Below are 25,626 nucleotides of genomic sequence, written 5' to 3' on the forward strand. Positions count from 1 at the left end.
CGTCACCATAAGGAGAGCAAGCTCTGATCGCTCATGGTGCGGCTTCAGGCGGTTGACGTGGAGCACCCTATGGGGCTGTCGGGGGGTCTTTAAATCCACCACGCATGTGGTCTGGCCTCGTCGCTCCACAATTTCGTACGGACCAGTCCACCGGTCCTGGAGGGCACAAAGCTCCCCAGGTTCCATGACCCACACCTTCTGTCCAACGTCCAACTCGACCGTCCGAGCTTTGCGGTCATACCACTACTTCATAAAGGTCCGGCTAGCCTCTAGATTCTCTGAGGCCGCCTTCCACAGCTTGGCCATCTGCTGCGGAATGCCAGCATGTAGCTGACAATGTCACGGGGAAGCTTCTGCGAAGTCTTCTCCCACCCCTCCTTCACTAAGCTGAGGGGACCCCTAACGGGATGGCCATAGACCAACTCAAACGGGCTGAACCCAACTCCCTTCTGCGGTACCTCCCGGTAGGAGAACAACAAGCAGGGGAGGAGGACGTCCCATTTACGCCTCAAGCCCTCTGGCAGGCTCCGGATCATTCCCTTCAAGGTTTTGTTGAAACGCTCTACGAGCCCGTTAGTCTGGGGGTGGTAAGGGGTGGAGAACCGGTAGGTCACTCCACACTCCTTCCACATGGCCTGCATATAGGCCGACATAAAATTTGTGCCCCTGTCCGACACCATGACCTTGGGGAATCCCACTCGGGTAAAAATCCCCAACAGTGCCCGCGCCACCACCGGTGGAGTGATGGTCCTCAGAGGAATAGCCTCTGGGTCCCGAGTGGCGTGGTCCACCAATACCAGAATGAACCGGTGTCCCGCAGAGGTCGGAGGATCCAACGGCCCAACAATGTCTATGCCGACCCTCTCAAAAGGGGTCCCGACCACCGGGAGCGGTTCCAAAGGGACCTTCAATTTAGTCCCAGTCTTGCCACTTGCCTGGCAAGACTTACAGGTCTTACAAAAGGTGTCTGAGGCAACTCTCATCCTGGGCCAATAAAAATGTGGGACCAACCGCGCAAAGGTTTTGTCCTGACCCAGATGTCCGGCTAAGGGTATCTAGTGCGCTAACTCCAGCAGGAAGGCCCGGTAGCATTGGGGGACCACTATGGCCCTCGAAGATCCATGCACCGGCACCTTAGGCTCACTGTATAGGAGGCCATCCTCCCAATACACATGATATCCGCCCGTCTCCTGACTGGACACTTGGGCTTCGGCCTGTCGCCGCATGCCTTCAAGCGTGGGGCACGCCTTTGCGCCTGACAAAATTCCTACCGGGTAGGCCCCCCTTCCACATGCCAGTCGGCAAGGGTCGGCAAGTCCCCCACGGGAATGACATCCACCTCCGCAGACTCCGGGGGCACCTCTGCGGCCTCCCCATCCACCACACGGGGCGTGTCCTCTACCACCTTCTCCTCTCCACACTTGGCGTTGGGTTGGGCCATGATTCCAGGCTCCAACCCGGGTTGAGTTCCATGCCGGGCAGCCATGGACCGCGTGACTACGCAAGTCCACCCTGGTAATCCCAGCATCTCGGTATGAGCTCGAAACTCTACATCTCTCCATTTGGTGTGCTCCAGGTCGTTCCCTAGCAAGCACCCCACAGGCAAGGCAGGACTCACCGCAACTCTCAGTAGGCCTTTGACTCCTCCCCACTCAAATGGAACACGAGCCACTGGATAGTGACTCACACTGCCGTCAGCCAATACGGCCGGATGGAACTCCTCGGGGACTACATGGTCTGGGGACACCAGTCGCCTCACTACGGTGGTCATGCTGGCACCTGTGTCCCTCAGAGCCCCCACCTCCTCCCCGTTAACTCTCACCCTCTGCTGATATTTAGCAGTGTTCGGGGGCAGGGACACTACGGGGACCATCTCTCTATCCCCGAGTGAAACCAGGGTCAGGCCTGTCCACTCCCCTTCCCTATCTAAGGGCAGCTCTACCCCAAGCGCTACACTACTTACCCCGGGGCTCTTCCCGCCCGTTGGGGCTGGGGGTCTCTTGCGACACTTGGGATCTCCTTTGTAGTGTCCAATTTCCCCACATTCGTAGCACCTCACAATCCTTGGCTGCTGACTCCAGTCAGGGTAAGTGGGCTTTGGGGAATTGGACGGGGGTGGGGTTCCTACTCCCTTCCCAAACTTATTTTGGGGGCCTTTTGAGAACTCCACCTTTTTATCTCCCCCCTCTTTCTTCTGGGGGAAACCCTGTCTGCCTTTCAAGCCATCTCCCCCGGGGCCCTTGTGAAACACCCGGGTGCTCACCCAAATATCCGCCTCCTCCGCAAGCTCACGGGGATCCGTGAACTTGCGGTCCACCAGATGTTGGCGCAGCTCCGGAAAGCACTTATCCAAGAGGTGCTCCCTTAAAAAAAGATTGTACAACCCTTTCGCTGCCACGCACCCAATCATCTAGTGCCTTACGGCATAGTCAAAAAAATCCACCCAATTCTGTGTGGACAGCTTATGGCTGCCACAAAACTTCTGCCTATACCTCTCGGGGTTGAGACCAAATTTCTTTAGTAAGGCCTCTTTCATGGGGGCATACCTGACCTGATCCGCCTTGGCTAAGTATAACAGGGTGTCCCTGACATTGTGAGGTATATAGCAATACAGGCCACCTCCCCAATTGCTCTCGAGTACCCCATGGGCTGTCAAGGCCACCTCGTATGCCTCCAACCACTTGGCAATATCATCCCCCACTGTGTAATTGGCAATGACTTCTTTGGGCAAATAAAATTTTGACTCTTGAGGATCTCTCGGTACGCTGCCACCATTGTCCTTATTGGACGCATTTAACTGGAGGGCGCGCAGCTCCAACTCCTTCAGCTGAAGCTCGTGCGCCAGCTTCTTTTCCTCCATTGCCCATCTCTTGTTTTCTCTCTCTTGTTCCAACTTGGCCAGCTCCCACTTTAACTGCCTCTCCTCCCTCCTCCCTCCTGTCCTCATACTCCTCTGGAGACGCGCTCCTCTTAGACCCTGTCCTACTGCTGGCCCCAGAACGTCTCCCTGGGGGCACATTTTCAGACACATCTACATTTAGTATGTCTAGTACTTTCTGGGCGCTCTCCTCCTGAGGAGCATCTGGCGCCTCCTGTCCCTCATCCTCTCTCCCTTCTGGGTGGGCTTCTACCCATGCCCTTAAGGCGGTACGGAGTTCCGGTCCTTTGGCCCTCCGCACCCCAGGCACCCCCATCCCCTGCCCGAATTCTCTCAGCTGCCTTACAGTGTACCCCTCGAGGTCGGCTAACCGGTACTCCATCGTGACAGGTGGGGACCTAGATATCAAGGAAGAAAAATTCTAGGATATGGGTGACAGTTTCAAACTAACCAGGATTTCTACACCCTCAGTCTGGACAGGGGAATGTAATCAGTGCAGTAATAACAGTTGCAGAGCTTAAATACAATAGGCGTTTAATTGTGGCGCCCTCCGCTTCACGGGAGGGTGCTGTATGGTCACAGGTCCTAATCCCACCACTCGCCAACAATGTAAGACCTGGGGTCACCGGGCCCTAAGGGGGTAACGTGACTCGAGCGGGTGGGCACACGAAGGCTTAAGTGTAAAGCGACCATACAACACACACATCCCCCTGAAGCAGGAAACGCACACAATAATGGACACCACACAGTAGGTTCAATGAAAATCAATCAAGTTTATCTAAGCAGTTAGATGCAAATGCAGTTCATGAGATGGCAATGCGCATTACTTGAATACATTAGCGTTAGATTCACCAGCATTTCATTATGGTGCCATAGGCAGTACCTGAATACATTAGCGTCAGATTCACCAGCAATTCATTATGATGCAATAGACAGTACCTGAATACATTAGCGTCAGATTCACCAGCAATTCATCATAGCTCCATTGGCAATACCTGGCGAACCTGGGGGAGCGGTAAGCACAGCGATTAACCAGCGCACTGCGCCCCTCCCACCACTAGCGTTTCAATCCGCCGTGGGCACCTCGCGCGGTATCTAGTAATTATCAGCGCTTCGACATACGACTGGGAAACGTAGCGCCCCACGTGGGAAACTAATAGCGTTTCAGGGCACCACTTGCGGGCTTACCGCTACTCATGACACCGTTGGCGCTTCAGAGCAACACTGGAGATCACAGCGCTACACGGAATAACCAGGCATTTAGCACCTCGGAGCAGAACTTGAGAACACAGCGCTACTCATAATAATCAATCATTAGGCACTTCAGAGCAGAACTTAAGAACACAGCGCTACTCGTAATAATCAAGCATTAAGCACTTCAGAGCAGAACCTAAGAACACAGCGCTACTGGTAATAATCAGGCCGTAAGCACATGGTTCCCTTGTACGCGGCAGTCAAGAAGCAAGGGGGCAATCCCACGGAGGGGAACCAGAGTCTCGGTTGCGCACCGGGAAGCGGTCGCAAGTAGTGCGGTGCTGCTCCCGATCGCTAGGGGGCACACCGGGTCCTCCTCAGACCTCCCGGGGAGCAGGGGGGTGAGTCCCAGGCCTCAGCACGGCCACGCTACCTCCCAGCCCCCGGGGGTTACCTTGATCACGGCGTCCTCCACAGGCAGACACTCTGGGGATCTTCACTGTTCCGGCCGCGCAGTCAGAGCGCTCAGCGGCGGGGGCGGCGACGCGCAGTCCGCCCTCATCACGTGAGTGCAGGAGCCGGCTTCGCGGCCTTCCGCGACTCAGGCAGCAGCTGCGACGGCAGCGGCGGGGCCCCGGGCTTCTCCGCGGGCCCCGGTTCGATGAGGGGCAGACTTCTGGGCCCTCGCCCGGTGGTGACCCCCGAAGACTCTCTAAAGTAACCAGTCAGGGCCCTTCGCCCGGTGGTGACCCCAGAAGACACTCTACAGTAACCAGTCAGGGCCCCTCACCCACTGGTGACCCCAGAAGACTTTTTACAGTAACCAGTCAGGACCCCTCGCCTGGTGGTGACCCCAGAAGGCTCTATTAAGTAACCAATCAGGGCCCCTCGCCCGGTGGAGACCCCTGAAGACTCTCTAAAGTAACCAGTCAGGGCCCTTCGCCCGGTGGTGACCCCAAAAGACACTCTACAGTAACCAGTCAGTGCCCCTCACCCACTGGTGACCCCAGAAGACTTTTTACAGTAACCAGTCAGGGCCCCTCGACCAGTGGTGCCCCCAGAAGACGTTCTACAGTAACCAGTCATGACCTCTCGCCCGGTGGAGACCCCTGAAGACTCTCTAAAGTAACCAGTCAGGGCCCTTCGCCCGGTGGTGACCCCAGAAGACACTCTACAGTAACCAGTCAGGGCCCCTCACCCACTGGTGACCCCAGAATACTTTTTACAGTAACCAGTCAGGGCCCCTCGACCTGTGGTGCCCCCAGAAGACGTTCGACAGTAACCAGTCATGACCTCTCGCCCGGTGGTGCCCCCATAGGATGCTCTACATTAACCAGTCAGGGCCCTTGCCCAGGTGGTGACCCCAGAAGCTGCTCTACAGTAACCAGTCAGGACCCCTCGCCTGGTGGTGACCCCAGAAGACTCTATTAAGTAACCAATCAGGGCCCTTCTCCCGGTGGTGACCCCAGAAGACACTCTACCGTAACCAGTCAGGGCCCCTCACCCACTGGTGACCCCAGAAGACTTTTTACAGTAACCAGTCAGGGCCCTTCCCGGTGGTAACCCCAGAAGCCACTCCACATTCACCAGTCAGGGCCGCTCGCCCGGTGGTGACCCCAGAAGCCGCTCTACAGTGAACAGTGAGCGCCCCTCCTCCGGTGGCGACTCAAGAAGCTGCTCCACAGTAACCAGTAAGGGCCACTCAACCGGTGTTGACCCCACAAGACGCTCTACAGTAATCAGTCAGGGCCCACTCGCCCGGTGGTGACCCCAGAAGACGATCTACAGTAATCAGTCAGGGTCCCCTCGCCCAGTGGTGACCCCAGAAGACTCTCTACAGTAACCAGTCAGGGCCACCTCGCCCAGTGGTGACCCCAGAAGACGATCTACAGTAATCAGTCGGGTCCCCTCGCCCGGTGGTGACCCCAGAAGAGGCTCTACAGTAACCAGTCAGGGCCCCCTCGCCCGGTGGTGACCCCAGAAGACGCTCTACAGTAACCAGTCAGTGCCCCCTCAACCGGTGGTGACCCCAGAAGACTCTACAGTAACTAGTCAGGGCCCCCTCGCCTGGTGGTGACCCCATAAGACGTTCTACAGTAACCAGTCAGGGCCCCCTCGCCCGGTGGTGACCCCAAAAGACTCTCTACCGTAACCAGCTAGGGCCCCTCGCCGGGTGGTGACCCCCGAAGCTGCTTTACATTAACCAGTCAGGGCCCCCTCGCCCGGTGGGACCCCAGAAGCCGCACTACAGTCGCCAGTCATTGCCCCTCACCCAGTGGTGACCCCAGAAGTCGCTCTACAGCAACCAGTCAGGGACCCTCGCACGGTGGTGACATCAGAAACTGCTCCACATTCGCCAGTTAGGGCCCCTCGCCCGGTAGTGACCCCAGAAGGCGCTCTGCAGTAACTAGTCAGGGCCCCTTGCCCGAGTGGGGACCCCAGAAGCTGCTCTACAGTATTCAGTCAGGGCCCCTTGCCCAGTGGTGACCCCAGAAGCCCCTCTAAATTAACCAGTCAGGGCCCTTGTCCGGTGGTGACCCTAGAGGCCACTCCACATTCACCGGTCAGGGCCCCTCTTTCAGTGGTGACCCCATTAGCCACTCTAAAGTAACCAGTCAGGGCCCCTCGTCTGGTGGTGACCCAGAGGCTGCTCTACAGCAACCAGTCATGGCCCCATGCCCTGTGGTGACCCGAGAAGACTCTCTACAGTAACCAGTCTGGGCCCCTCGACCACTGGTGACCCCAGAAGCCTCTCCACAGTAATCAGTCAGGCCCTCTCGCCTGGTGGTGACCCGAGAAGACTCTCTACAGTAACCAGTCTGGGCCCCTCGACCACTGGTGACCCCAGAAGCCTTTCCACAGTAATGAGTCAGGCCCTCTCGCCTGGTGGTGACCCTAGAAGCTGCTTTACAGTGACCAGTCAGATCCCCTCTCCCGGTGGTGACCCCAGAAACCGCTCTACAGTAACCAGTGAAGGCCCGCGTCCCGGTGGTGACCCCAGAAGCCGTTCTACAGTAACCAGTCAGGGACCCTCGACCACTGGTGACCCCAGAAGCCGCTCTACAGTAACCAGTCAGGGCCCCTCACCCGGTGGTGACCCCAGAAGACTCTAAAGTAACCAGTCAGGGCCCTTCGCCGGGTGGGGACCTCAGAAGTTGCTCTACAGTAATCAGTCAGGGCCCCTTGCCCTGTGGTGACCCGAGAAGCCGCTCTAAAGTAACCAGTCAGGGCCCCTCGTCTGGTGGTGACCCAGAGGCCGCTCTACAGAAGCCAAACAGGGCCCCTCACCCTGTGGTGACCCCAGAAGACGCTCTGCAGTAACCAGTCAGGGCTTCTCACCCTGTGGTGACCCCTGAGGCCACTCCACAGTTGCCAGTCAGGGCCCCTTGCCCAGTGGTTACCCGAGAAGACTCTCTACAGTAACCAGTCAGGGCCCCTCGCACGGTGGTGACATCAGAAACTGCTCCACATTCGCCAGTTAGGGCCCCTCGCCCGGTGGTGACCCCAGAAGGCGCTCTGCAGTAACCAGTCAGGGCCCCCTCGCCCGATGGTGACCCCAGAAGCTACTCTACAGTAATCAGTCAGGGCCCCTTGCCCTGTGGTGACACCAGAAGCCCATCTAAATTAACCAGTCAGGGCCCTTGTCCAGTGGTGACCCTAGAGGCCACTCCACATTCGCCGGTCAGGGCCCCTCTTTCAGCGGTGACCCCATTAGCCACTTTAAAGTAACCAGTCAGGGCCCCCGCGTCTGGTGGTGACCCAGAGTCCGCTCTACAGCAACCAGTCAGGGCCCTTCGCTCTGTGGTGACCCGAGAAGACTCTCTACAGTAACCAGTCCGGGCCCCTCGACCACTGGTGACCCCAGAAGCCTCTCCACAGCAACCAGTCAGGGCCCCTCGCCCTGTGGTGACCCGAGAAGACTCTCTACAGTAACCAGTCCGGGCCCCTCAACCACTGGTGACCCCAGAAGCCTCTCCACAGTAACCAGTCAGGCCCTCTCGCCTGGTGGTGACCCCAGAAGCTGCTCCACAGTAACCAGTCAGAGCCCCTCTCGGTGGTGACCCCAGAAACCGCTCTACAGTAACCAGTGAAGGCCCGCGCACGGTGGTGACCCCAGAAGTCGCTCTACAGTAACCAGTCAGGGCCCCTCGACTGGTGGTGACCCCAGAAACCGCTCTACAGTAACCAGTCAGGGCCCGTTGACCACTGGTGACCCCAGAAACCGCTCTACAGTAACCAGTCAGGCCCTCTCGCCCGGTGGTGACCCCGGGAGCCCCTCTACAGTAACCAGTCAGGGCCCATTGCCCAGTGGTTACTCGAGAAGACTCTCCACAGTAATCAGTCAGCGCCCCTAGCCCAATGGTGACCCCAGAAGCCGCTCTACAGTGAACAGTCCGCACCCCTCGCCCAGTGGTGACCCCAGATACCGCTCTACAGTGAACAGTCAGCGCCCCTCGCCCGGTGGTGACCCCAGAAGCCACTCTACAGTGAACAGTCAGCGCCCCTCACCCAGTGGTGACCCCAGAAGCCGCTCTACAGTGAACAGTCAGCACCCCTCGCCCAGTGGTGACCCCAGAAGCCGCTCTACAGTGAACAGCCAGCACCCCTCGCCCAGTGGTGACCCCAGAAGCCGCTCTACAGTGAACAGTCAGCGCCCCTCGCCCAGTGGTGACCCCAGAAGCCGCTCTACAGTGAACAGCCAGCACCCCTCGCCCAGTGGTGACCCCAGAAGCCGCTCTACAGTGAACAGTCAGCGCCCCTCGCCCGGTGGTGACCCCAGAAGCCACTCTACAGTGAACAGTCAGCACCCCTCGCCCAGTGGTGACCCCAGAAGCCGCTCTACAGTGAACAGTCAGCGCCCCTCGCCCGGTGGTGACCCCAGAAGCCACTCTACAGTGAACAGTCAGCACCCCTCGCCCAGTGGTGACCCCAGAAGCCGCTCTACAGTGAACAGTCAGCGCCCCTCGCCCGGTGGTGACCCCAGAAGCCACTCTACAGTGAACAGTCAGCACCCCTCGCCCAGTGGTGACCCCAGAAGCCGCTCTACAGTGAACAGCCAGCACCCCTCGCCCAGTGGTGACCCCAGAAGCCGCTCTACAGTGAACAGTCAGTGCCCCTTGCCCGGTGGTGACCCCAGCAGCCGCTCTACAGTAACCTGAGCTAACGTGCAATGTTGTGCTCAGAAATGGAAAGTAGAGTTTCCACTGTTTTTATGAATGGAAAGAATTGTGCACACCTTCCGCCCCATCACCTTACTTCAAGCATTCATTTATTAGGTTTAATAATTATTAGACTATTATACCTCACTCTACTACTTGCTGGTCTCTATGTGTTAATTATTACCCAACCCAAGCAGTGCTTAATTTGTTCAAACATAAGTGCCAGTTTCCTCGTCAGGAGATCACTGCAACTTTCACCACCCAATGCTCCTGTCAGCGCAGCCAATGACAGCAGATACACAACTATTAAGCTGCACACTCTGCAAGTGTGAAAATCCAGACTCTTCAAGGACCCCAAAGCTAGAATAATGGCTTGAGTGGCAGACATTAGTCATTTTTAATTTATATTAATTAATAAACAACTGTTGTTCTGCTCATTTCTAAGTTAGACAGACAGCTGTGTGGAGCACCGGAAATCACAGGCTCATATTAAGCACTGCCTTTCCTACAGGTTGTATCAACCTTAGAGGGATGAAGGTCTGATTGGCCGAGCGGTATGAAACCATATGACCTTTTACACACAAAGGGTGCATCAGTAAACCGAAGCAAGACGTCCTCTGTGGAAGCGGGGGAGAGCACCAGCAGTCAGACGCTTGCGCATTTACTCAGTAATGAGAACTGATGTTCACTATTTGCAATCATGGACAGGATATGCTTTGTGTCCCATACAGGAAGGAATGTGCGTTGTATGTTGTCAGTAACTGAAAAGAGTTTGCAGTGACAAGCCGGTGCCAGGGGCGCCTCGCTCTTCCAGATAACAGCATTTAGCAATCATTTGCAATGCAATAGGTCTTGCATTACTGAAAGTTTGTTCTATTGGCATTGCAAATAATAATGCAGCATCAATAGGTCCAGGGCCGGACTGGTTGTAGCGGGCATTCGGCATTTCCCCGGTTGGCCATCAGGGTTCGGTTTTGGGCCCCTGTGGGGTCCGATTTTGTTACCTGGGGCCAGCAATATAGGCCCCATGTAACAAAATTGTCCGAAACCGTCGCTAGCAAAAAGCTCAGCTGCACACCCCAGCTCACCCCTGGGGGGGTCGGCTGAAGAGTTTGCCAGGGCAAGTTTAGGTTCCCAGTCCGGCCCTGAATAGGTCAAGCTTTTAGTAATGCGAGACCTATTGCACTGCAAATGCTTGTTTAATCTTGATCTCACCTCCGGGATCCCATGACATATTTAAGCAGGCCAGTAGAAAAGGGCCTAAATGTTCCCCCTCCAGATAACATTATGGATAGACGCGGCATATGTGTGGGGGAGGGTGCAAGTGAGGAGGGAAGAGCTGGCCAAACAAAAGGATCAATTGGTGATTCTGCTGGGAGGGAACCAAGCACCCAAAGGCAGAGCAGATGCACAATATTAACCAACCAAAGAAAATACATTTTAAAACGCAGGTCAACTAATCAACCAAAAGAGGTGGGCGTGTCCAAAGTGAAGTCCCAGATAGCCCATATACTGAATGCAGCATGCCTCGCAGAACGACCTATGCGCTGCCCCGGCTCGACCTAAAAATACATCATATATATTCAATTGTTAGAAACCCCCTCCCTTCGTTCCGATGTTTGGCCTTTGGTGGATCCCATTCCATTTCTATCCGAAGCCCCCTCCGGGTACTACAGGTCTTACAGGTTCCGACAGGGGGGCTGGGCTGTGGCCGTCATTCAGGCTGTGAAATAAACACAAGTGCATTGACATCTTCCAGGATAGCTCACGAAATGCCCTCAGTCTGAGTCCTGAAAGAGCAGAAACAGATATCCTTTTCAACAAGGAAATGAGGCCAAATCTCGGCAACAAGTGTCCCAGGACAGTAGGATGTATCACACTCACCGTGCCCCAAAATATCGCTGACATTTTTCCAAGACACAGTTTGTTCCTGCCAGGTGTCGTTTTCATAAACAAGCACCATGTTTTTATTTATAGTAATTAAATGCATTTGTTTCCAAATACTATATTTTAATGTTCGGAAATGTTCTAACTAGTCCTCCAAATGAGTTCATCCATTTCATGAGGGTAGTCGTTGCCTCCAGCTGCCTCCATACCCTGTTATATGCCAATCATGGTTATTGAGGGCTTCAAAACATGCCAGTCAATGCCATATTATGCCAGGCACCCACCATATGCCAGTCAATGCATGGTGTCTGAGGTACCCACCATAAGCTAGTCAATGCCATGATGTGCCCGAGGCACCTACCATATGCCAGTCAATGCCAAGATGTACCCGAGGTACCCACCATAAGCCAGTCAATGCCATGATGTGCCAGAGGTACCCACCATAAGCCAGTCAATGCCATGATGTGCTCGAGGCACCCACGATATGCCAGTCAATGCATGATGTGCCCGAGGTACCCACGATATGCCAGTCAATGCCATGATGTGCTCGAGGTACCTACCGTATGCCAGTCAATGCATGATGTGCCGAGGTACCCACGATATGCCAGTCAATGCCATTATGTGCCCAGATACCCACCATATGCCAGTCAATGCCTTCACTGTATCTGCTGTGATGAGATGCCACCTCTGTCTGCTGAAGGTAGAAGCCGCATCTGTGTCTGCTGAGCAGAGATGCCCTTTCTGTGTCTGCTGAGGGCAATGCCTCCTCTGTGTATGCTGAAGGGAGATGCCTCCTCTGTGTCTGCTGAGGATAATGCCTCCTTAGTGTCTGCTGAGGAGCAATGCCTGTGTCTCCTGAGAGGAGATGCCTCCTCTGTGTCTGCTGAGAGGAGATGCCTCCTTAGTGTCTGCTGAGGAGCAATGCCTGTGTCTGCTGCGGGGGGATGCCTATTCAGCGCCTGCTGAGGGCAATGCCTCCTCTGTGTCTGCTTGGGTAATGTCTCCTCTGTGTCTGCCGAGGGGAGTTGCCTCCTCAGTGTCTGCTTAGAAGTGATGCCTCCTCTGCTTTTTCTGAGGGGAGATACCTCCTCTGTGTCTGCTGAGTGGAGATGCCTCCTCTATGTCTGCTGAGGGCCGATGCCTCCTCTGTGTCTACTGAGGGGCGATGCCTTCTCTGTCTGCTGAGATTAGATGCCTCCTCTGCTGTTTCTGAGTGGAGATGCCTCCTCTGTGTCTGATGAGGGTAATGCCTCCTCTATGTCTGCTGAGGGCCGATGCCTTCTCTGTCTGCTGAGATGAGATGCCTCCTCTGCTGTTTATGAGTGGAGATGCCTCCTCTGTGTCTGATGAGGGTAATGCCTCCTCTATGTCTGCTGAGGGCCGATGTGTCCTCTGTGTCTACTGCGGGGAAATGCCTCCTCTGTGTCTACTGAGGGGCGATGCCTTCTCTGTCTGCTGAGATGAGATGCCACCCCTGCTGTTTCTGAGGGGAGATTCCTCCTCTGTGTCTGCTGAGGGTAATGCCTCCTCTGCGTCTGCTGAGGGGAGATACCTCCCCTGTGACTGCTGAGGGTAATGCAGAGGCGCCTGATGGAGGCAGCCTGCTGCTGGGAGAGGTTTCCTGAAATCTAAGGGCTGCGCCTCCCACTGCCCAACAGCGGGAAGGAAGAGACCAGAACTAATCAGCAAAGACAATAAAAAAATAGGAAAGAGAGGATGTAAAAGTGGCCAGTGAGGAGTCACCCTTCCCAAGAGTGCACCACCAGGACCTAGCATGTGTGAGAGGCCGCAGAGTCAGTAACTGACTTCTTCCAAACCACAGCGATACCAGAAGCGCAGAAGCTTGAGGCCTCTCTGGCCCAGGGTGCCCCCCCCCCCCCCCCCGGACACAGTATGGATGGGACACCGAGGCCCAGGAACAGGATGTGGAGTCAGCATCTGACTTCTTCAAAACCGCAGAGAACCCGGAAGCGGATGTAGTTTGAGGCCTCCCTGGACGGGGGGTGGCTGACACCAAACTCACAACATCAACTCGGATGGATAGAGATGGGCATTAGCCATTTCACAACTGCGCGTTAGCAAACCCAATCCGAAGCGGGAGGGAAGTGCAAACATGTGTACATTCGCTTCTTGTGCAAGAACACGGAACAGTCTAGGGTGGGAGAGCGCCGAGAGGCCACGGGTAACGTGTACATCCGCTTCCGGTGCAAGAAAACAGTGCGGAGAGGCCACGGGAAACGTGCGCATCCGCTTCTGGTGCAAGAAAACAGTGCGCATAGGCCACGGGTAACGTGCGCATCCGCTTCTGGTGCAAGAAATCAGTGCGGAGAGGCCAAGGGCAACGTGTACATCCGCTTCTGGTGCAAGAAAACAGTGCGCATAGGCCACGGGTAACGTGCGCATCCGCTTCTGGTGCAAGAAAACAGTGCGGAGAGGCCACGGGTAACGTGCGCATCTGCTTCTGGTGCAAGAAAACAGTGCGGAGAGGCCACGGGTAACGTGAGCATAGGCCATGGGTAACGTGCACATCCGCTTCTTGTGCAAGAAAACAGTGCGGAGAGGCCACGGGTAACGTGCGCATAGGCCACGGGTAACGTGCACATCCACTTCTGGTGCAAGAAAACATTGCGGAGAGGCCACGGGTAACGTGCGCATCCGTTTCTAGTGCAAGAAAACAGTGCGGAGAGGCCACGGGTAACATGCGCAGATGGCCACGGGTAACGTGCGCATCCGCTTCTGGTGCAAGAAAACAGTGCGGAGAGGCCACGGGCAACGTGTACATCCGCTTCTGGTGCAAGAAAACAGTGCGGAGAGGCCACGGGAAATGTGCGCATCCGCTTCTGGTGCAAGAAAACAGTGCGGAGAGGCCACGGGAAACGTGCGCATCCGCTTCTGGTGCAAGAAAACAGTGCGGAGAGGCCACGGGAAACATGTGCATCCGCTTCTGGTGCAAGAAAACAGTGCGCATAGGCCACGTGTAACGTGCGCATCCGCTTCTGGTACAAGAAAACAGTGCGGAGAGGCCACGGGTAACGTGCGCATCCGCTTCTGGTGCAAGAAAACAGTGCGGAGAGGCCACGGGTAACGTGCGCATAGGCCACGGGTAACGTGCACATCCGCTTCTGGTGCAAGAAAACAGTGCGGAGAGGCCACGGGTAACGTGCGCATAGGCCACGGGTAACGTGCACATCCGCTTCTGGTGCAAGAAAACAGTGCGGAGAGGCCACGGGTAACGTGCGCATCCGCTTCTAGTGCAAGAAAACAGTGCGGAGAGGCCACGGGTAACATGCGCATAGGCCACGGGTAACGTGCGCATCCGCTTCTGATGCAAGAAAACAGTGCGGAGAGGCCACGGGTAACGTGCGCATCGGCCACGGGTAACGTGCGCATCTGCTTCTGGTACAAGAAAACAGTGCGGAGAGGCCACGGGTAACGTGCACATCCGCTTCTGGTGCAAGAAAACAGTGCGGAGAGGTCACGGGTAACGTGCGCATCTGCTTCTGGTGCAAGAAAACAGTGCGGAGAGGCGACGGGAAACGTGCGCATCCGCTTCTGGTGCAAGAAAACAGTGCGGAGAGGCCACGGGAAACGTGCGCATCCGCTTCTGGTGCAAGAAAACAGTGCGGAGAGGCCACGGGAAACGTGCGCATCCGCTTCTGGTGCAAGAAAACAGTGCGGAGAGGCCACGGGAAACGTGCGCATCCGCATCTGGTGCAAGAAAACAGTGCGCATAGGCCACGGGTAACGTGCGCATCCGCTTCTGGTGCAAGAAAACAGTGCGGAGAGGCCACGGGTAACGTGCGCATCCGCTTCTGGTGCAAGAAAACAGTGCGGAGAGGCCACGGGTAACGTGCGCATAGGCCACGGGTAACGTGCACATCCGCTTCTGGTGCAAGAAAACAGTGCGCATAGGCCACGGGTAACGTGCACATAGGCCACGGGTAACGTGCACATCCGCTTCTGGTTCAAGAAAACAGTGCGGAGACGCCACGGGTAACGTGCGCATCCGCTTCTAGTGCAAGAAAACAGTGCGGAGAGGCCACGGGTAACATGCGCATAGGCAACGGGTAACGTGCGCATCCGCTTCTGGTGCAAGAAAACAGTGCGGAGAGGCCACGGGTAACGTGCGCATAGGCCACGGGTAACGTGCGCATCTGCTTCTGGTACAAGAAAACAGTGCGGAGAGGCCACGGGTAACGTGCACATCCGCTTCTGGTGCAAGAAAACAGTGCGGAGAGGTCACGGGTAACGTGCGCATCCGCTTCTGGTGCAAGAAAACAGTGCGCATAGGCCACGGGTAACGTGCGCATCTGCTTCTGGTGCAAAAAAACAGTGCGGAGAGGCCACGGGAAACGTGCGCATCCGCTTCTGGTGCAAGAACACGGAACAGTCTAGGGTGGGAGAACGCCGAGAGGCCACGGGTAACGTGTACATCCGCTTCTGGTGCAAGAAAACAGTGCGGAGAGGCCACGGGAAACGTGCGCATCCGCTTCTGGTGCAAGAAAACAGTGTGCATAGGCCACGGGTAACGTGCGCATCTGCTTCTGGTGCAAGAAAACAGTGCGGAGAGGCCACGGGAAACGTGCGCATCCGCTTCTGGTGCAAGAAAACAGTGCGCATAGGCCACGGGTAACGTGCGCATCCGCTTCTGGTGCAAGAAAACAGTGCGCATAGGCCACGGGTAACGTGCACATCCGCTTTTGGTGCAAGAAAACAGTGCGCATAGGCCACGGGTAACGTGTACATACGCTTCTGGTGCAAGAAAAAAGTGCGGAGAGGCCACGGGTAACGTGCGCATAGGCCACGGGTAACGTGCGCATCCGCTTCTGGTGCCAGAAAACAGTGCGGAGAGGCCACGGGTAACATGCGCATCCGCTTCTAGTGCAAGAAAACAGTGCGGAGAGGCCACGGGTAACATGCGCATAGGCCACGGGTAACGTGCGCATCCGCTTCTGGTGCAAGAAAACAGTGCGGAGAGGCCACGGGTAACATGCGCATAGGCCACGGGTAACGTGCAAATCCGCTTCTGGTGCAAGAAAACAGTGCGGAGAGGTCACGGGTAACGTGCGCATAGGCCACGGGTAACGTGCACATCCGCTTCTGGTGCAAGAAAACAGTGCGGAGAGGTCACGGGTAACGTGCGCATCTGCTTCTGGTGCAAGAAAACAGTGCGGAGAGGCCACGGGTAACGTGCGCATCCGCTTCTGGTGCAAGAAAACAGTGCGGAGAGGCCACGGGTAACGTGCGCATAGGCCACGGGTAACGTGCGCATCCGCTTCTGGTGCAAGAAAACAGTGCGGAGAGGCCACGGGTAACGTGCGCATCCGCTTCTAGTGCAAGAAAACAGTGCGGAGAGGCCACGGGTAACATGCGCATAGGCCACGGGTAACGTGCGCATCCGCTTCTGGTGCAAGAAAACAGTGCGGAGAGGCCACGGGTAACGTGCGCATAGGCCACGGGTAACATGCGCATCTGCTTCTGGTGCAAGAATACAGTGCGGAGAGGCCACGGGTAACGTGCACATCCGCTTCTGGTGCAAGAAAACAGTGCGGAGAGGTCACGGGTAACGTGCGCATCCGCTTCTGGTGCAAGAAAACAGTGCGGAGAGGTCACGGGTAACGTGCGCATCCGCTTCTGGTGCAAGAAAACAGTGCGGAGAGGCCACGGGTAACGTGCGCATCCGCTTCTGGTGCAAGAAAACAGTGCGGAGAGGCCACGGGTAACGCGCGCATAGGCCACGGGTAACGTGCGCATCCGCTTCTGGTGCAAGAAAACAGTGCTGAGAGGCCACGGGTAATGTGCGCATCCGCTTCTGGTGCAAGAAGACAGTGCGGAGAGGCCACGGGTAATGTGTGCATCCGCTTCTTTTGCACGAACGCAGACGTTTCTAGGGTGGGAGGGTGGGAGGGTGCAGAGGTCACAGGTAATGGGTACATCCGATTCAATGCTCGGTGGAGAGGACTCAACAAACAAGCCTTGGTACCCACATACCATCGCATCTTTGAAGCAGAACCCAACCAGTAGCAGCTGTGGCGTTATGGGATCGAAGGCAGCAGCCTGCCTTTTCCGGAGGTCATGGGAGCTTTCTTAGGCTCATATTCTTTCGATCTACTCTCCGGATCACGGTGGGTAACTTCAGCTGCTCCAACTGGGGATCACATTACACTTTGAGATTCCTTCTATAATCTTATTTTTAGCTCACTGAAGCTTGTGGACATTGCTAGAGTGCTGCACGAGGAAGATATTCACCACCTACTTTGTGTCACAAGTCCAATTCCGAAGTAGACTATAGCCAGTGCTTGAATTGGAAACCATAGAAGTGCGGGGACCTCATACCAGAGTGCCTGCTTGTTTCTGTGATGTGTCGGTACCCAGTGCTAAAGTACCTGTTTGTTTCTGAGAAGTGCCAGTACCCTGTACCGGAGTACCTGCTTGTTTCTGAGGAGTGCCGGTACCCTGTACCAGAGTACCTGCCTGTTTCCGAGAAGTGCCAGTACCCTGTACCGGAGTACCTGCTTGTTTCTGAGGAGTGCCGGTACCCTGTACCAGAGTACCTGCCTGTTTCCGAGAAGTGCCGGTGCCCTGTACTAGAGCACCTTCTTTCTGAGAAGTGTAGGCACCCTGTACCAGAGTACCTGCTTGTTTCGGAGGAGTGCCGGTACCCTGTACTAGAGTACCAGCTTGTTTCTGAAAAGTGCCAGTGACCTGCACCAGAGCACCTGCTTGTTTCTGAGAAATGCCGGCGCCCTGTACCAGAGTACCTGCCTGTTTCCGAGAAGTGCCGGTGCCCTGTACTAGAGCACCTTCTTTCTGAGAAGTGTAGGCACCCTGTACCAGAGTACCTTCTTGTTTCTGAGGAGTGCGGGATCCTGTACCAGAGTACCTGCTTGTTTCTGAGAAGTGCCGGCGCCCTGCACCAGAGCACCTGCTTGTTTCTGAGAAGTGCCGGTACCCAGTGCTAAAGTACCTGCTTGTTTCTGAGGAGTGCCGGTACCCTGTACCAGAGTACCTGCCTGTTTCTGAGAAGTGCCAGTGCCCTGTACCAGAGTACCTTCTTTCTGAGAAGTGTAGGCACCCTGTAGCAGAGTACCTTCTTGTTTCTGAGGAGTGCGGGATCCTGTACCAGAGTACCTGCTTGTTTCTGAGAAGTGCCGGCGCCCTGCACCAGAGCACCTGCTTGTTTCTGAGAAGTGCCGGTACCCAGTGCTAAAGTACCTGCTTGTTTCTGAGGAGTGCCGGTACCCTGTACCAGAGTACCTGCCTGTTTCTGAGAAGTGCCGGTGCCCTGTACCAGAGTACCTTCTTTCTGAGAAGTGTAGGCACCCTGTACCAGAATACCTGCTTGTTTCTGAGGAGTGCAGGTACCCTGTACCAGAGTACCTGCTTGTTTCTGAGAAGTGCCGGTAGCCAGTGCTAAAGTACCTGCTTGTTTTTGAGAAGTGCCGGTACCTTGTACCGGAGTACCTGCTTGTTTCTTAGAAGTGCCGGTACCCAGTGCTCAAGTACCTGCTTGTTTCTGAGAAGTGCCAGTACCCTGTACCAGAGTACCTTCTTGTTTCTGAGGAGTGCAGGATCCTGTACCAGAGTACCTGCTTGTTTCTGAGGAGTGCCGGTACCCTGTACCAGAGTACCTGCTTGTTTCCGAGAAGTGCCGGAACCCTGTACCAGAATACCTGCTTGTTTCTGGGAAGTGCCGGTACCCTGTACCAGAGTACCTGCTTGTTTCTGAGAAGTGCCAGTGACCTGCACCAGAGCACCTGCTTGTTTCTGAGAAGTGCCGGCGCCCTGTACTAGAGTACCTGCTTGTTTCTGAGAAGTGCCAGTACCCAGTGCTAAAGTACCTGCTTGTTTCTGAGAAGTGCCAGTACCCTGTACCAGAGTACCTTCCTGTTTCTGAGGAGTGCAGGATCCTGTACCAGAGTACCTGCTTGTTTCTGAGAAGTGCCAGTGACCTGCACCAGAGCACCTGCTTGTTTCTGAGAAGTGCCGGCGCCCTGTACCAGAGTACCTGCCTGTTCTTCATTCACTGCGTCCCTCAAGTAAGTGCAGCCCCTTGCTCCCCGTTCATTGCCCGTTCCACACTCGAGCCCTCCCTCACCCTCCTCCTTCCCTCCCCCCTGCAGCTGAGACCTTTCTGGACCAGCCGGAATCCCGACTTGGCCGTTCCCTGCGGGTTCCAGCCCACCTACTCCATACGTGTAAGTTTCCCCTCCGCCGCTTTACAGAGCTTCACCTTGTTTGTGACCCACCCGTGGTTACTCGGGATCACTTATCCCCCCGCCCGCTCCGTTCACTTTACGGGACCGCCCCAGAGGCGCACCTTCCCCTATTGTCAACCCTTGTCCATACTTAGTCACGACCTGGCTAGTTGCTAATCTACATCACAGTCCTCGAGGCTCGCTCGCTCGCACTTTCCTCTTCGGTGACGAGATTCAACTTCTGCCCGTGTCACCGTTTGACCCTTCATAGTCAACAGCACTAATCGCTAGGATCGATCGTATTTACCCAATTAGCCACGTTGTTTTACAGATGCCTATCTCCCGGGCACTACACCTTTTCACCCATTCACTGCTCCCTCTACTTTTGATAGTCACTCGGTCCCGCCGTTCTTCAAGGCACCACGACCAATTCCTTCTTTTAACTGTCTTCTTGTCTTTATCCCTTTGCCCTTCCACTCTTGACCGCTCAGTAGTCCTTCACACTTGGTCGCCTTACGTCGCCCGTGGTCACCACTACGTTGCACGGCTCTTTCTCTCTCTTTTTTCTCTGGTCCTTTGAAATCGAGTTCTTTCCTTTGTTTGAGAATTGTCTCTCCTTTACCCTAGCACTGCCCTAAATATGTGTAACCAGTCCTGATGATGTCCTAAGAGTGCTACTGGCCGAAACGCCGTCGACTTCAACAGCGTTACTTTTGGCGCATTTGTACCATGGGCATTTGCTCTATTGTTCCTTTATAATCCCTTCATTAATGGTGTAAATGCCCTAACTCTGACCTAATCATTGTATTATTGTTCTCTCTGTTGCGCCCTTTCACCGCTGTACATACCACTTTATGTGTCACTTGCGCCGTCACGATTTTCACGAGCACTTGTGCACAGTATTTTGTCGGTTACACTTTTTCACTAAGTGTCACGCAGTGCTTTGAACCTATACGATATGTACATATGACGTAATATGTCCATCATGTGTTGAAGATATAACTTTCTTCTGCATTCCTGGTCTCCCTGTGTCCTCTCTGTATGGATTCATTCCTCTGTCACTCGATGATATGGTTTGCTTTGGAATAACTTGCCCTTCCAATGAATCCCACATTGAGACATTGTTGTTAGACATCATGTACTGCCGCAGTCTCACTGTGGTATATGGGCTACCTCCTGTGGTCTGATACTGTTTCTGAGAAGTGCCAGTACCCTGTACCAGAGTACCTTCTTGTTTCTGAGGAGTGCAGGATCCTGTACCAGAGTACCTGCTTGTTTCTGAGAAGTGCCAGTGACCTGCACCAGAGCACCTGCTTGTTTCTGAGAAGTGCCGGCGCCCTGTACCATAGTACCTGCCTGTTTCCGAGAAGTGCCGGTGCCCTGTACGAGAGCACCTTCTTTCTGAGAAGTGTAGGCACCCTTTACCAGAGAACCTGGTTGTTTCTGAGGAGTGCCGGTACCCTGTACCAGAGTACCTGCCTGTTTCCGAGAAGTGCCGGTGCCCTGTACTAGAGTACCTTCTTTCCGAGAAGTGTAGGCACCCTGTACCAGAATACCTGCTTGTTTCTGAGGAGTGCCGGTACCCTGTACCAGAGTACCTGCTTGTTTCTGAGAAGTGCCGGTACCCAGTGCTAAAGTACCTGCTTGTTTTTGAGAAGTGCCGGTACCTTGTACCGGAGTACCTGCTTGTTTCTGAGAAGTGCCGGTACCCAGTGCTAAAGTACCTGCTTGTTTCTGAGAAGTGCCAGTACCCTGTACCAGAGTACCTTCTTGTTTTTGAGGAGTGCGGGATCCTGTACCAGAGTACCTGCTTGTTTCTGAGAAGTGCCAGTGACCTGCACCAGAGCACCTGCTTGTTTCTGAGAAGTGCCGGTGCCCAGTGCTAAAGTACCTGCTTGTTTCTGAGAAGTGCCAGTACCCTGTACCAGAGTACCTTCTTGTTTCTGAGGAGTGCAGGATCCTGTACCAGAGTACCTGCTTGTTTCTGAGAAGTGCCAGTGACCTGCACCAGAGCACCTGCTTCTTTCTGAGAAGTGCCGGCGCCCTGTACCAGAGTACCTGCCTGTTTCCGAGAAGTGCCGGTGCCCTGTACTAGAGCACCTTCTTTCTGAGAAGTGTAGGCACCCTTTACCAGAGTACCTGGTTGTTTCTGAGGAGTGCCGGTACCCTGTACCAGAGTACCTGCCTGTTTCCGAGGAGTGCCGGTACCCTGTACTAGAGTACCAGCTTGTTTCTGAAAAGTGCCAGTGACCTGCACCAGAGCACCTGCTTGTTTCTGAGAAATGCCGGCGCCCTGTACCAGAGTACCTGCCTGTTTCCGAGAAGTGCCGGTGCCCTGTACTAGAGCACCTTCTTTCTGAGAAGTGTAGGCACCCTGTACCAGAGTACCTTCTTGTTTCTGAGGAGTGCGGGATCCTGTACCAGAGTACCTGCTTGTTTCTGAGAAGTGCCGGCGCCCTGCACCAGAGCACCTGCTTGTTTCTGAGAAGTGCCGGTACCCAGTGCTAAAGTACCTGCTTGTTTCTGAGGAGTGCCGGTACCCTGTACCAGAGTACCTGCCTGTTTCTGAGAAGTGCCAGTGCCCTGTACCAGAGTACCTTCTTTCTGAGAAGTGTAGGCACCCTGTAGCAGAGTACCTTCTTGTTTCTGAGGAGTGCGGGATCCTGTACCAGAGTACCTGCTTGTTTCTGAGAAGTGCCGGCGCCCTGCACCAGAGCACCTGCTTGTTTCTGAGAAGTGCCGGTACCCAGTGCTAAAGTACCTGCTTGTTTCTGAGGAGTGCCGGTACCCTGTACCAGAGTACCTGCCTGTTTCTGAGAAGTGCCGGTGCCCTGTACCAGAGTACCTTCTTTCTGAGAAGTGTAGGCACCCTGTACCAGAATACCTGCTTGTTTCTGAGGAGTGCAGGTACCCTGTACCAGAGTACCTGCTTGTTTCTGAGAAGTGCCGGTAGCCAGTGCTAAAGTACCTGCTTGTTTTTGAGAAGTGCCGGTACCTTGTACCGGAGTACCTGCTTGTTTCTTAGAAGTGCCGGTACCCAGTGCTCAAGTACCTGCTTGTTTCTGAGAAGTGCCAGTACCCTGTACCAGAGTACCTTCTTGTTTCTGAGGAGTGCAGGATCCTGTACCAGAGTACCTGCTTGTTTCTGAGGAGTGCCGGTACCCTGTACCAGAGTACCTGCTTGTTTCCGAGAAGTGCCGGAACCCTGTACCAGAATACCTGCTTGTTTCTGGGAAGTGCCGGTACCCTGTACCAGAGTACCTGCTTGTTTCTGAGAAGTGCCAGTGACCTGCACCAGAGCACCTGCTTGTTTCTGAGAAGTGCCGGCGCCCTGTACTAGAGTACCTGCTTGTTTCTGAGAAGTGCCAGTACCCAGTGCTAAAGTACCTGCTTGTTTCTGAGAAGTGCCAGTACCCTGTACCAGAGTACCTTCCTGTTTCTGAGGAGTGCAGGATCCTGTACCAGAGTACCTGCTTGTTTCTGAGAAGTGCCAGTGACCTGCACCAGAGCACCTGCTTGTTTCTGAGAAGTGCCGGCGCCCTGTACCAGAGTACCTGCCTGTTCTTCATTCACTGCGTCCCTCAAGTAAGTGCAGCCCCTTGCTCCCCGTTCATTGCCCGTTCCACACTCGAGCCCTCCCTCACCCTCCTCCTTCCCTCCCCCCTGCAGCTGAGACCTTTCTGGACCAGCCGGAATCCCGACTTGGCCGTTCCCTGCGGGTTCCAGCCCACCTACTCCATACGTGTAAGTTTCCCCTCCGCCGCTTTACAGAGCTTCACCTTGTTTGTGACCCACCCGTGGTTACTCGGGATCACTTATCCCCCCGCCCGCTCCGTTCACTTTACGGGACCGCCCCAGAGGCGCACCTTCCCCTATTGTCAACCCTTGTCCATACTTAGTCACGACCTGGCTAGTTGCTAATCTACATCACAGTCCTCGAGGCTCGCTCGCTCGCACTTTCCTCTTCGGTGACGAGATTCAACTTCTGCCCGTGTCACCGTTTGACCCTTCATAGTCAACAGCACTAATCGCTAGGATCGATCGTATTTACCCAATTAGCCACGTTGTTTTACAGATGCCTATCTCCCGGGCACTACACCTTTTCACCCATTCACTGCTCCCTCTACTTTTGATAGTCACTCGGTCCCGCCGTTCTTCAAGGCACCACGACCAATTCCTTCTTTTAGCTGTCTTCTTGTCTTTATCCCTTTGCCCTTCCACTCTTGACCGCTCAGTAGTCCTTCACACTTGGTCGCCTTACGTCGCCCGTGGTCACCACTACGTTGCACGGCTCTTTCTCTCTCTTTTTTCTCTGGTCCTTTGAAATCGAGTTCTTTCCTTTGTTTGAGAATTGTCTCTCCTTTACCCTAGCACTGCCCCAAATATGTGTAACCAGTCCTGATGATGTCCTAAGAGTGCTACTGGCCGAAACGCCGTCGACTTCAACAGCGTTACTTTTGGCGCATTTGTACCATGGGCATTTGCTCTATTGTTCCTTTATAATCCCTTCATTAATGGTGTAAATGCCCTAACTCTGACCTAATCATTGTATTATTGTTCTCTCTGTTGCGCCCTTTCACCGCTGTACATACCACTTTATGTGTCACTTGCGCCGTCACGATTTTCACGAGCACTTGTGCACAGTATTTTGTCGGTTACACTTTTTCACTAAGTGTCACGCAGTGCTTTGAACCTATACGATATGTACATATGACGTAATATGTCCATCATGTGTTGAAGATATAACTTTCTTCTGCATTCCTGGTCTCCCTGTGTCCTCTCTGTATGGATTCATTCCTCTGTCACTCGATGATATGGTTTGCTTTGGAATAACTTGCCCTTCCAATGAATCCCACATTGAGACATTGTTGTTAGACATCATGTACTGCCCCAGTCTCACTGTGGTATATGGGCTACCTCCTGTGGTCTGATACTGTTTCTGAGAAGTGCCAGTACCCTGTACCAGAGTACCTTCTTGTTTCTGAGGAGTGCAGGATCCTGTACCAGAGTACCTGCTTGTTTCTGAGAAGTGCCAGTGACCTGCACCAGAGCACCTGCTTGTTTCTGAGAAGTGCCGGCGCCCTGTACCATAGTACCTGCCTGTTTCCGAGAAGTGCCGGTGCCCTGTACGAGAGCACCTTCTTTCTGAGAAGTGTAGGCACCCTTTACCAGAGAACCTGGTTGTTTCTGAGGAGTGCCGGTACCCTGTACCAGAGTACCTGCCTGTTTCCGAGAAGTGCCGGTGCCCTGTACTAGAGTACCTTCTTTCCGAGAAGTGTAGGCACCCTGTACCAGAATACCTGCTTGTTTCTGAGGAGTGCCGGTACCCTGTACCAGAGTACCTGCTTGTTTCTGAGAAGTGCCGGTACCCAGTGCTAAAGTACCTGCTTGTTTTTGAGAAGTGCCGGTACCTTGTACCGGAGTACCTGCTTGTTTCTGAGAAGTGCCGGTACCCAGTGCTAAAGTACCTGCTTGTTTCTGAGAAGTGCCAGTACCCTGTACCAGAGTACCTTCTTGTTTTTGAGGAGTGCGGGATCCTGTACCAGAGTACCTGCTTGTTTCTGAGAAGTGCCAGTGACCTGCACCAGAGCACCTGCTTGTTTCTGAGAAGTGCCGGTGCCCAGTGCTAAAGTACCTGCTTGTTTCTGAGAAGTGCCAGTACCCTGTACCAGAGTACCTTCTTGTTTCTGAGGAGTGCAGGATCCTGTACCAGAGTACCTGCTTGTTTCTGAGAAGTGCCAGTGACCTGCACCAGAGCACCTGCTTCTTTCTGAGAAGTGCCGGCGCCCTGTACCAGAGTACCTGCCTGTTTCCGAGAAGTGCCGGTGCCCTGTACTAGAGCACCTTCTTTCTGAGAAGTGTAGGCACCCTTTACCAGAGTACCTGGTTGTTTCTGAGGAGTGCCGGTACCCTGTACCAGAGTACCTGCCTGTTTCCGAGAAGTGCCGGTGCCCTGTACTAGAGTACCTGCTTGTTTCTGGGAAGTGCCGGCGCCCTTTGCGGGAGTACCTGCTTGTTTCTGAGAAGTGCCAGCACCCTGTGCCAGAGTACCTGCTTGTTTCCGAGAAGTGCCAGGACCCTGTGCCAGAGTACCTGCTTGTTCCTGAGAAGTGCCGGTACCCTGTACCAGAGTACCTGCTTGTTTCTGAGAAGTGCCGGTACCCTGTACCAGAGTACCTGCTTGTTTCTGAGAAGTGCCGGTACCTTGTACCGGAGTACCTGCTTGTTTCTGAGAAGTGCCGGTGCCCAGTGCTAAAGTACCTGCTTGTTTCTGAGAAGTGTCAGTACCCTGTACCAGAGTACCTGCTTG

This window comes from Triturus cristatus, chromosome 9, assembly GCF_964204655.1.
Source record: "Triturus cristatus chromosome 9, aTriCri1.1, whole genome shotgun sequence".
Taxonomy (NCBI): domain Eukaryota; kingdom Metazoa; phylum Chordata; class Amphibia; order Caudata; family Salamandridae; genus Triturus; species Triturus cristatus.